The sequence below is a fragment of the Hylobates moloch genome, unplaced genomic scaffold (assembly GCF_009828535.3).
Source record: "Hylobates moloch isolate HMO894 unplaced genomic scaffold, HMol_V3 SCAFFOLD_1129, whole genome shotgun sequence".
Taxonomy (NCBI): domain Eukaryota; kingdom Metazoa; phylum Chordata; class Mammalia; order Primates; family Hylobatidae; genus Hylobates; species Hylobates moloch.
Genome location: NW_026653404.1, coordinates 1,858 through 13,489, shown reverse-complemented (window position 1 = coordinate 13,489; position 11,632 = coordinate 1,858). Strand labels below are relative to the sequence as shown.

The following is an 11,632-nucleotide window of genomic DNA, read 5'->3' as shown; positions in this document are numbered from 1 at the left end:
ACTTGACTTCACTGTTGGAAGCAAGCAAAACTCCATAAAAGAAGTTGTACAGCAAAATAAACTTTAGATGTCAACCAGATTTGGGGATATTAGGGATTCTCTGGAGGGAGGGGGCCCTCAGGCCTCAGCAAATTGTATCATTGGTTTGAGCCATAAGGATAGATCAAGCTGGTTTGAAGCACTGATAGGAGATTTGTCAAAGATCGGGGCACCTCCACTCAGAATCTCTCTGTGGTTACTAGTTGGGAACCCAAAATATCTGAGACAGGTCTCAGTCAATTTAAAAAGTTTATTTTGCCAAGGTTAAAAACATGCCTGTGACACAGCCTCAGGGGTCCTGATGATATGTGCCCAAGGTGGTTGGGGCACGGCTTGTTTTTATACATTTTAGGGAGACACAGTACATCAATCAATACATGTAAGATTTACATTGGTTTGATCTGAGTGGGCAAGACAACTCTAAGTGCAGGCTTCCAGGTCATAGGGAGATTTGAACATATTCTTTTTATTTTATTTTTATTTATTCATGTATTTATTTTTTATATGGGGTCTCACTGTGTCACCCAGGCTGGAGTGCAGTGGTGTGATCTTGGCTCACTGCAACCTCTGCCCACTGAGCTCAAGTGATCCTACCTCTTCAGTGTTCTAAGTAGCTAGGACCACAGATGCATGCCACCATGCTTGGCTAAGTTTTTTGTATTTTTTTTCGGTGGAGGCTGGGATTCACCATGTTGCCCAGACTGGTCTGCAACTCCTGAGCTCAAGGGATCCACCCTCCTCAGCCTGCTAAAGTGCTGTAATTACAGGCATGAGCAACCACACTCGGCCAGATTTAAACATGTTACAATTGGTAGTTAGTTAGAAGAGTTATTAGCAGTAGAAAGGAATGTGTCTGAGTCAAGATAAAGGGTTATAAAGACCAAGGTTTTATTGTGCAGAAGAAGTTTCCAGGTAGCAGGCTTCCGAGAAAATATATTGTAAATGTTTCTTACCATGCTTAATGTTTGTGTTCATGTTAATACTGGAGGGATATAATGAGACATGTCTAATCCCCTCTTCCACAATGCCTGAACTAGATTTTCTGATTAACTCTGAAAGGCTCCTGGCCAAGAAGAGGAGTTCATTCATATAATTGGGGAGGGGGATTCTTAGAATTTCATATTTGGTTTACATTTGCCAAGTTTTTCACCAAAACTAAAAGTTGCCAATAGTTAGCGTTGTTCCATGTAATTGAGACTACTCAAGAAACAGTTTTACATCCAAGGTGTTTAGGTAAAAGATTATAAGAAGGCAAATTTGGAGGGGGGGGCAGGCTTCTTCAGTGGGTTACAGGATTGTTTTAAGTTAGAATAAAGCTGAAGGTTCGAGCAAGTTGTGGAAGGTTTGTAAAACATTTAAGATTGTAGAAGAAATTCTGTATGTATCTATATGTCTATATTAGCTAAAGTTAAAAAGTACCATTCAGATTTTTCACAAATTGAACATTAAAATAAAAGAACAATGTGGTTTTCTTGGAACATTGATCTGCTCTTTAACAGAAAATTGTAAAGGGTTATAAGAATGTTTAATGAGACTCTTACCTCATGGTCAAACATTAAAATTGGATAGATTTGTCTATAAAGTTATATTAAGAATCGAATTTGACATTAATAGTACCATGATGCAAAGGTGAAATTTGGCTCTCCCTCTAGAACAAGATTTGCATGTGTTACTCAATAATAATGAAATGTTTCTGTTTGCCTTTGAATAAGCTGTAAGAAAAAGAAGAAAAAGGAAAGAAACAGATTGTTTAGAAAGCTAAGTTTTCCCTCTATTAATGAGTGTAGGCTTTTGCCTTTAAAAAGTTTTGAGTTAACATTTTGACTAAATGGATAACTTATGGTAACCTAGAAATCTCTTTTATAATATAAAATGATTTAAACCTTTGATATTTGACAAATATTCCATAATCATATTATAAATGGTGTCTTTTTCTGACCTAATTGAACTTTTAGCTATTAGGTCTCCTAAAGTCCAAACATGACATATTTGATTTATATAATAGAAAAATCATACAGGAAGCATGGTCAAATATGAAATGGTGTTAGAATTTCTTTGTGGTGTATTTGTAAAAAGATGTTATCATTATATATTCCAAAGTTATGGGAAACTCTTATAATTGTAATATTTTTTAGTGTACATTATAAATAATTATAACCGTTATGTAAAATTCTTGTATGGAACAGAAGTAACAAACATTTCTATTTAATTTTTCCTTTAACAGTTGGTGTCCTAAAACTTTTTGCCATCCACAGACAATTGTTGTGACTTAGTAATTATGCTTTTAGCTGACTCCTAAGTCTTGCCATGGATCTTTTGGCTGCCAGGGATTTCAGGGAACAAAAGGGACTTCGGGTAGGCTGGCTGCACTCCACGTTGTGGGTAGTGGTCTAGTTGTGGGGGCTGGGGTTGTTTTCACTTTGCAGGGTGGTCTTCAGTCTTCTGGCAAAAATCTTTGAACGTGGTTTGGACTCCAGCCCAGCCCCTCTGGTTCTCTTCAGCGAGCACTGATTTTTCTTAGCTACTGTCAGAGTTCCACAGTGACCCTCACCAGCACTCCTGGACACCCTCTTCAGCCTTGCAATCACCCCAAGTGGACTCTGAGACACTCTCTCAACTTCACTTGCCCTTGTGGGTTGCCAGTTCCAGTTCAAAGATCATGTACTAGATTGGACTTGTTTCTGTCGTGGTTCCTTCCATTCCTAAACAGCTGTGCAGACAAGCAGGAGCGTCTGGGAGGCCCAGGATGAAGGGAGGCAGTGAGCTCAACGGCTGGCCATCTTTCACTGACATCCGCCTCAGGGCTATCAGGAATGATTCCATTACCAAGAGACCCCTCATCAACTCAACAGACTGTATTCCCATTCCCATGGGACCCAATTCCTGCACACAGCCTCTTTCGGAAATGGAATCCGAAAAGCAGTTTCCAGCGCCCACCTCACATTCTTGACACTCCTCCTCCTCCAGCGGGAAGCAACCATGGAGACGGCAGAGGGCCCCGAAGTGGTTGGCGCAGGCAGCTTTTTCGCGAACCAGGCTGGCTCTGCCGGTCCCGTTTTCGTCTGCTTAGGCAGGTTGACAGCCCTGACAGTTGAGGGGCCGAGGTTGCCTCGCATGTGCGCATGAGCCAGTCTCAGGCCTCGCATATGCTCATGCGCCAGTCTCAGGGCACCTTGTGCAATCGGTGAGCGAAGGCTTGCGTCACAGTGAATGCAACAGTTGCCTGGCGACAAGTATCTGTGGCTTGGCGGAAAAGGAGACCTCTGTGGACCTGCGTCCGCATTAGACTCTAGCCTGTCTTCTTTGAAGGATCCACGTGATATTCCCACAATCCTAGGAGATGGCAGTGGAGAGATAGCCTGAAGAAATCTCAAGCGCAGCTTCAGAAATACAGCGCGATGTCCCTAAGAATCCAAAAGGGCCTGCAGGATGCGTCAGGCCTGCCTAGACGGTGTTGGTGTGAGTATCCTTGAAAGCTGCCCCCTGTGATTTCCAGGAACAGCCCGCCTGTGTTTCCTGGTGCTGCTCTCTCCCCAGTGCGTCTTCGTGGTAGAGCAGTACCGCACAGTCTCAGAAGCTACCGGGCTGTGTGTTGCTATGGGAGTGTTGCGAGTGATGTATGTTTCCGTGTGTGTGTGTGTGTGTGTGTGTGTGTGTGTGTGTGTGTGGCGTCCACTGAAAGTAACGTGGCTCACACACTGCAGCGCTTTCATTTTGGACTCACCCCACCTTCTTGTGCGCCTGTCTGAGTGGTTCTGCTTGGATTGCCTCACTTCGTGTCCTTTGTTTTTCTGTTTCCTGAATGCGCGGTGAATTGGGGGGCTAGCCAGACACGCCTGGGTGCAAATCACATTCCCCTGCAAAGAAGCCACTCTTGCAGAAAGAAGAGGAGCACATCACGCCTAAGGACAGACACCTCCTTAGACCAGGCTGGATCTGCCTGAACCATTTTCCTCTGCTTAGGCAGGCTGACAGCCGGGACAGTTCAGCTCCCTAGGCTGCCTTACGAATGCGCATGCGCCAGAATCCGAGCACCATGCGCAAGCAGTGAGGGAAGTCTCGCGTCACAGTGACTGCCACTGTTGCCTAGTGACAAGTATCTGTGGCTTGGCGGAGAAAGAGACCTCTGTGGGGTGCGTCCGCGGTGGACTCTTGCCTGTCTTCTTTGAAGGATCCACATGATAGTCCAACAATCTTAGGAGATGGCAGTGGCGAATCAGCCTGAAGAAATCTCAAGCGGAGCTTCAGAAATACAGCGCGAAATCCCTAAGGATGGACCCGCAGGATGCCTCAGGCCTGCCTAGACCTTGTGAGTGTGAGTCTCTTTGAAAGTTGCCCCCTCGTCATTTCTTGGTACAGCCCACCTGTGTTTTCTGGGGCTGCTCTTCCCGGTGGGGTTTCGTGCCCGTTCGGGTTTCGTGGCAGAGCAGTACCGCTCAGTCTCAGAAGCTGCCGGGCTGTGTGTTGTATGGGAGTGTTGCGAGTGATGTATGTCTCCGTGTGTATGTGGCTGTGTGTGTCTCTGTGTGTGTGTGTGTGTGTGTGTGTCTAAGTGTTGTCTGCTGAAAGCAATGTGGCTCACACACTGCAGCACTTTCGTTTTCATCTTGCCCCACCTTCTGGTGCACCTGTCTGTGTGGCTGCGCTTGGGCTGCCTCGCTTCATGTCTTTTGTTTTTCTGTGTTTCCTTACTCCGCGGTGAATTGCGGGGCTGGCCTAGACAGGCCGTGGTCCAAATCACCTTCCCCTGAAGAAGAGCCACTCTTGAAGAAAGAAGAGGAGAACACCACACCCAAGGGCAGACATCTCCCATGACTTCTTTGTCCTGGGACCAACCGATCCTCTCAAACTCGCAACCAGACCCTCGCAATCCTGTCTCAGGGCCGCTTGAATCCAACTCGAATTCGGTTTTGAGCCGAACAGGTGCTTCACGTCATGAGGTGGGCACTCCTCCATCGTCTTCGGATTTCGTCCCGGGAAGGAGGGGTGAGCGCCCTAAGTTCAGATTGGGGTGAGTATATAATCTGGTGAAGTGTGGGTGGGGTCCACACCTCTCCCTGCAAAAAGGTGCAGAGAGATGGCAGAAGGTGCTTCCAATTCCATCCTTGCACTCTTCATTGCACAAGCTGTTTACACCATGGTCCTGTGCTCAGGTGGGTGGTCTCCAACATGCGGGTAACAGCTGGAGCACAAACTGGGGCCATTTTGGCCAGCTCCCAATTTTGGCTTTCATTCACAGAGCCACATAGGGGTGGGATGGATTGATGCTGGGTTGGCCTCCACACTGGCCTCCTCTATTCCTCACTTCCATGTTCCTCGTGGGTCTAGGGTTTCCTGGGTCTGCCTCAAAGTCTTCCACAGTAAACGTTTCCCAGTCGCCAGAAAACGACACACATGGAGATCCATTTCATGAGTGTTTCCTTCTAAACACTGTCACATTTTAATTACTGGGCAGCTTTGATATTTTTGGAATCGTAAATTCGTGTTATATCTGCCATCGAGGAACCTCTTTTTTCTCTCACTTCTATTAGAGGGCGGCATGATTCCTATAGGATGAGAGCATGCAGCCGTGTCTGGCTTTTGCCTGGTAATCTAGGCTGTGTTTAATCTCATCTGCACATCCTTTCTCATTGTGGAGGCGATTTATCATTGGGCTGTTGCTGGGTGGACATGACTCTTGCCACTCATCTTTTGGCTGCCAGGGGTTTCAAGGAGAAAAAGGGACTTCCGGTAGGCTGGCTGCACTCCACGTGGTGGGTAGTGGTCTAGTTGCAGGGGCTGGGGTTGTTTTCACTTTGCAGGAGGCTCTTGGGTCTTCCAGCAGAAATCTTTCAACATGGCTTGGACTTTATCACAGGCCCTCTGGTTCTTTTAGGCGAGCACTGATTTTTCTTAGCTTCCATGTGGTGTCAACAATGACCCTCAGCAGCATTCCTGGACACGCTCTTCAGGATTGTTGCCACCCCAGAAGGCCTCTGAGACAATCTCTCAATTTCATTTGCTCTTGTGTGTTGCCAGTTCTACTTCAAAGACCTGGTACCACATTGGACTTCTTTTTGTCTTGGTTCTTTCCATTCCCAGACTGCTGTGCTGAGAAGCAGGAGCATCTGTGAGGCCCAGAATGAAGTGTGGCAGTGAGCTCAAGGGTGTGGCCATCTTTCAGTGACAACCACCTCCAGTGTATCAGGGATGATTTCATCACCCCCAGACCCCTCATCTTACCAGATTGTATTCCCATCCCCATGGGACCCAATTACGTCACAGCCTCTTTCGGCAATGGAAACAGAAGAGCCGTTTCCAGTGCCCACCTTAAATTCTAGAAACTTCTCCCCCTCCACTGGTGCCTGACCATGGATATGGCCCCAGGAGGAGCTATGGTGGAGACTTATAGGGTCTCACTGTGGTTGTCACAGACAGCCTTATTCTCGAGACCAGGCTGGCTCTGCCTGTGCTATTGTTCTCTGCTTAGGCAGGCTCACAGCCCTGACAGTTCAGCTCCCGAGGCTGCCTCACAAATGCACATGCGCCAGTCTCGGGACACCATGCACAAGCCGTGAGCGAAGGCTCACTTCACAGTGAATACCACCGTTGCCTGGCTGCAAGTATCTGTGGCTTGGTGGAGAGGAAGATCTCTGTGGACATGCGTCTGTGTTGGAGTCTCACCTGTCTTCCTTTAAAGATCCAAGTGATAGTCCCACAATCCTAGCAGATGGCAGTGGGGAGTCATCCTGAGGAAACCTCAAGTGGAGCTTCAGAAATACACTGCGAAATCCCTAAGGTCCAAAAAGATCTGCAGGATGAGTCAGGCCTGCCTACTCGGTGTGGGGTGTGTCTCCTTGACAGTTGCCTCACTGTAATTTCTAGGTAAAGTCTGCCTGTGTTTTTCAGCCCTGCGCTCTTGCCAAATGGACTTCCTGGCAAAGCACAACTGTGCAGCCTCAGAAGCTACCGGGCTGTGTGTTTCTGTGAGAGTGCTGTGAGTTTTGGATGTCTGCATGTGTGTGTGTGGCTGTATGTGTGTGTTTGTGTGTCTGTGTGTATAAGTGTCATCTGCTAAAAAATATTTGGCTCATGCACTGCTGCCCTTTTTTTTTCGAGTCATGCCACCTTCTGGTGCATATTTGGCTCATGCACCACTGCCCTTTTTTTCCGAGTCGCGCCACCTTCTGGTGCACCTGTCGGTGTGGCTCCGCTTGGGCTATGGAGCTGAGTGTTTTTTGTTTTTCCGTGGTTCCCAGATCTTCGGTGAATGGCAGTCTGACTAAGACCAACAGGGATCCAAATCACCTTCCCATGCAAAGCAGCCACTCTTCAATAAAGAACAGGAGCATATCACACCCAAGAGCAGACACCTCCCAGTGCCTCATTGTTCTGCAGCCAACTCAGTGCCAGACCCTAGCAGTCCTGTCCATAGGGCTTCCTGAATCCACCTCACATTCGGGTTTTCAGCCAAGCAGGTGCTTCACTTCGTGAGACAGGTGCTCTTCCATCACCTTGTGATTTCATTCTGGGACAAAAAGTGTGAGCAGCAGTTAAGTTAGATACAGGTGAGGATATAATCTGTTGAGGTGTGGATAGGGTCCCACAATTTCAGCTGCAAAAAAGTTGCAGACAAATGACCCAGAAATTGCTACCAACTCCATCTCCACATTCCCTTCATTGCACAAGCTCTCCACAACATGGCCCGGTGCCCAAGTTGAAGGACTCCAACTTGCGGGGGAGCAACGACAACAAAAAAAGGTTTAACTTAATTTAAAAAAAGGTTTAACTCTGTGCGATGAATACATACATCACACATTATTTTAACAGATAGACTGTTTCTACTTTTTATCCTGGGATATTAGGTTTTTCACTATAGTCCACAGTCGGCTCCAAAATGTCCCTTCATAGATCCTACAACAGAAGTGTTCCCAACCTGTTGAATCAAAACAATGGTTTAACTCTGTGAGATGAATCCACACATCACAAACCATTTTTACAGATATATAGTGTTTAGTTGTTATCCCACAGTGCTCAGTCTTTTACATTAGGCCTCACTGTTCACCAAAATGTCTTTTTTGTATGTTCTACCAAAAGAGTGTTCCCAACATAATGAATGAAAATAAAGGCTAAACTCTGTGAGATGAATCCACACATCGCAATGCATTTTCACTAATAGATTATTGCTAGTTTGCACCACGGGATATTCAGTTTTTCTTTTTTTTTTTCTTTTTTTTGAGACGGAGTCTTGCTCTGTCACCCAGACTGTAGTGCAGTGGTGCCATCTTGACTCACTGCAAGCTCCACCTCCTGGGTTCACGCCATTCTCCCGCCTCAGCCTCCTGAGTAGCTGGGACTACAGGCGCCTGCCACTATGCCCGGCTAATTTTTTTTTTTGTATTTTCAGTAGAAACAGAGTTTCACTGTGTTAGCCAGGATGGTCTTGATCTCCTGAACTCGTGATCCACCTGCCTCAGCCTCCCAAAGTGCTGGGATTACACGTGTGAGCCACCACGCCTGGCCTGGTTTTTCAATATACTTGTCCATGGGCCCCGAAATGTCTTGTCGTAGATTCTTTAAAAAGAGTGTTTCCAACATGCTGAATCAAAAAAAATGGTTTGACTCTGTGTGATGGATCCACTCATCACAAAACTTTTTTACAGATAGCTTATTTCTAGTTTTTATCATGGGACATTCAGGTTTTTAATACAGGCCTCAATGGGCTCCACAGAGTCCCTTCGTAGAGTCTACAAAAAGAATGTTTCCACCCTGCCCTTCATAGATTTCCCATAAACAGTGTTTTCAGTGTGCTGAATGAAAGCAGTGGTTTAAGTCTTTGAGCTGAATCTACTCATCTGAAAGCATTTTCACAGATAGTTTGTTTCTAGTTTGTATTGAGGGATAATCGACTTTTCACTATAGGCCTCAATAAGCTTCTAAATGTCCCTTTGTAGATTCTTTAAAAAGAGTGTTTCCAACCTTCTGAATCAAAACAATGGTTTACCTATGTGAGACGAATGCACACATCGCAAAGCATTTTCACAGATATCTTGTTTCTACTTTTTATCGTGGGATATTCGGTTTTCCACTGTAGGCCTCACTGGGCTTCATAACATTCCTTTGTAGATTCTACAAAGTGAATGTTTTCAACCTGCTGAATCAAAACAAAGGTTTAAATCTGTGAGATGAATCCAGACATCACAAAGGATTTTCACAGATACCTTGTATGTAGTTTTTATCAAGGGAAATTTGATTTTTCCCAACAGGCCTCAATGGGCTCTAAATGATCCCTTCCCAGATTCTACAAAAAGAGTGTTTCCAACCTTCTGAATCAAAACAAAGTTTAACTCTATGAAATGAATCCGCACATCACAAAGCGTTTTCACAGATTGCTTGTTTCTAGTTTTAATGGCAGGATATTCAGTTTTTCACAATATGCCTCAATGGGCTTCGAAATGTCCATTCATAGATTTTACAAAAGAAATGTTTTCTAACTGCTGAATCCAAACAAAAGTTTAACTCTGTGAAATGAATCCACACATCTAAAAGCATTTCCACAGTTTGCCTGTTTCTAGTTTTTATCGTGGCATGTTCAGATTTTCACTATAGGCCTCAATGGGCTTTGATATTCTCTTCATAGATTTTACTCAATGAGTGTTTCCTACCTACTGAATTAAAAGAAAGGGTTAACACTGTGAGATGAGTCCACACATCACAAAGAATTTCCACAGGTAGCATCTTTCTAATTTTTATCACAAAATATTCATTTTTTCACAATAGGCCTCAGTGAGCTCTGAAGTGTCCCTTCATAGATACCACAAGAAGCTTGTTTCCAAGCTGCTGAATCAAAACAAATGTTTAACTCTGTGAGATAAGTGCATGCATCATAAAGTATTTTCAAATATAACTAGTTTTTAGTTTTTATCATGGGATATTCAGTTTCTCACTACAGGCCACAATGGGCTAAGAAATGTCCCTTTGTAGATACTACAAAAAAGTGTTACCACCCTGCTGAATCAAAACAAGCGTTTAACTCTGTGAAATAAATGAACACATCACAAAGCATTTTTCACAGATAGCTTGTTTCTAATTTTTATCATGGGATGCTTTTTTTTCACTATAGGCCTCAATGTGCTTTGAAATGTCCCTTTCTAGATTCTACAAAAAAAGTGTTTAAAACCTCCTGAATCAAAACAAAAGTTAAACTTGGGGAGATGAATGCACATATTTCAGAGAATTTTTACAGGTAGCTTGTTTCTCGTTTTTATCACGGGATATTCATTTTTTCACTATAGGCCTCATTTGGCTCTGAAAAGTTCCTTTTTAGTTTCTAAACATAAAGTGTTTCCAACCCGCACTTAGTAGATTCTACTAAAACAATGTTTTCAACCTTTTTAATAAAAAGAAAGGTTTAATTCTGTGACATGAATCTACACATCACAAAGCATTTTCACAGATAGCGTGTTTCTAGTTTTTATCGTGGGATATATGGTTTTTTACTATAGGCCTAAATCAGCGCTGAAGTGTCCCTTCTTAGGTTCTAGAAGAACAGTGTATCCTACCTGCTGAATCAAAATAATGGTTTAGCCCTGTGAGATGAATCCACAGATCTCAAAGCATGTTCACAGATACCTTGTTTCTAGTTTTTATCATGGAATGATTGGTTTCTCACTATAGGCTTCAGTGGGCTCTGAAATATCCATTAGTAGATTCTACAAAAAGAGTGTTTCCAACCTGCTTAATCCAAATAAATGTTTCACTCTGTAAAGTGAATCCAAACATCACAAAGCATTTTGATGGATAGCTTGTTTCTAGTTTTAATCATGGGATATTCAGTCTTTCTCTGTAGATCTCAATGGTCTCTGAAATGTCCCATTGTAGAATTTACAAAAAGAGTGTTGCCAGCCAGCTGAATCAATACAAACGTTTAACTCTGTGAGATAAATCTTCCATCACAAAGCATTTTCACAGATAGCTTGTTTCTAGTTTTCATGGTGAAATATTCAGTTTTGCACTATAGGCCTCAATGGACTCCAAAATGTTTCTTTGTAGATTTTACAAAAGAGCGTTTCCAACCTGCTGAAACAAAACAAAGGTTAAACTCTGTGAGATGAATCCACACTTTGCAAAGCATTTTCACAAGTTACTTGTTTCTAGTTTTTATCAAGGAATATTCGGTTTTCCACTGTAGGCCTCAATGGGTTCCGAAATGTCCCTTCGCAGATACTACAAAAAGAGTGTTTCCAACCTGCTGAATAAAAACTAAGATTTAACTCTGTAAAATGAATCCACACATTGCCAAGCATTTTCACCAACAGTTTGTTTCTAGTTTTAATTGCAGGATATTCGATTTTTCACTATAGGCCTCAATGGCCTCCAAAATACCCCTTTGTAGATCCCATAAAAAGGGTGTTTCCAACCTGCCTTTTGTAGATTTTACAAAAAGAGTGTTTCCATCCTGCTGAATCAAAACAAAGGTTTAACTCTGTGAGATGAATTCACACATCATGAAACATTTTCATATGTAGCTTGTTTCAAGTTTTTATAGCGGGATATTCAGTTTTATGACTGTAGGCCTCAATGTGCTCCAAAATGTCACTTTGTAAACTGTGTC

General features: G+C 43.7%; 1 long non-coding RNA gene across 2 annotated transcripts; it reads left to right on the top strand.

Annotated features, from left to right (window-relative positions):
* Window positions 1-3,259: 3,259 nt before the first annotated feature.
* Window positions 3,260-6,928, top strand: LOC131382682 (uncharacterized). Of its 2 annotated transcripts, none has more exons than XR_009212266.1 (4): window positions 3,260-3,498; window positions 3,920-4,348; window positions 4,764-5,025; window positions 6,121-6,928. It is a non-coding gene; the product is annotated as an uncharacterized LOC131382682 (long non-coding RNA). The 2 variants fall into 2 exon arrangements; XR_009212265.1 differs by having other exon boundaries at window positions 4,764-5,050.
* Window positions 6,929-11,632: the final 4,704 nt, after the last annotated feature.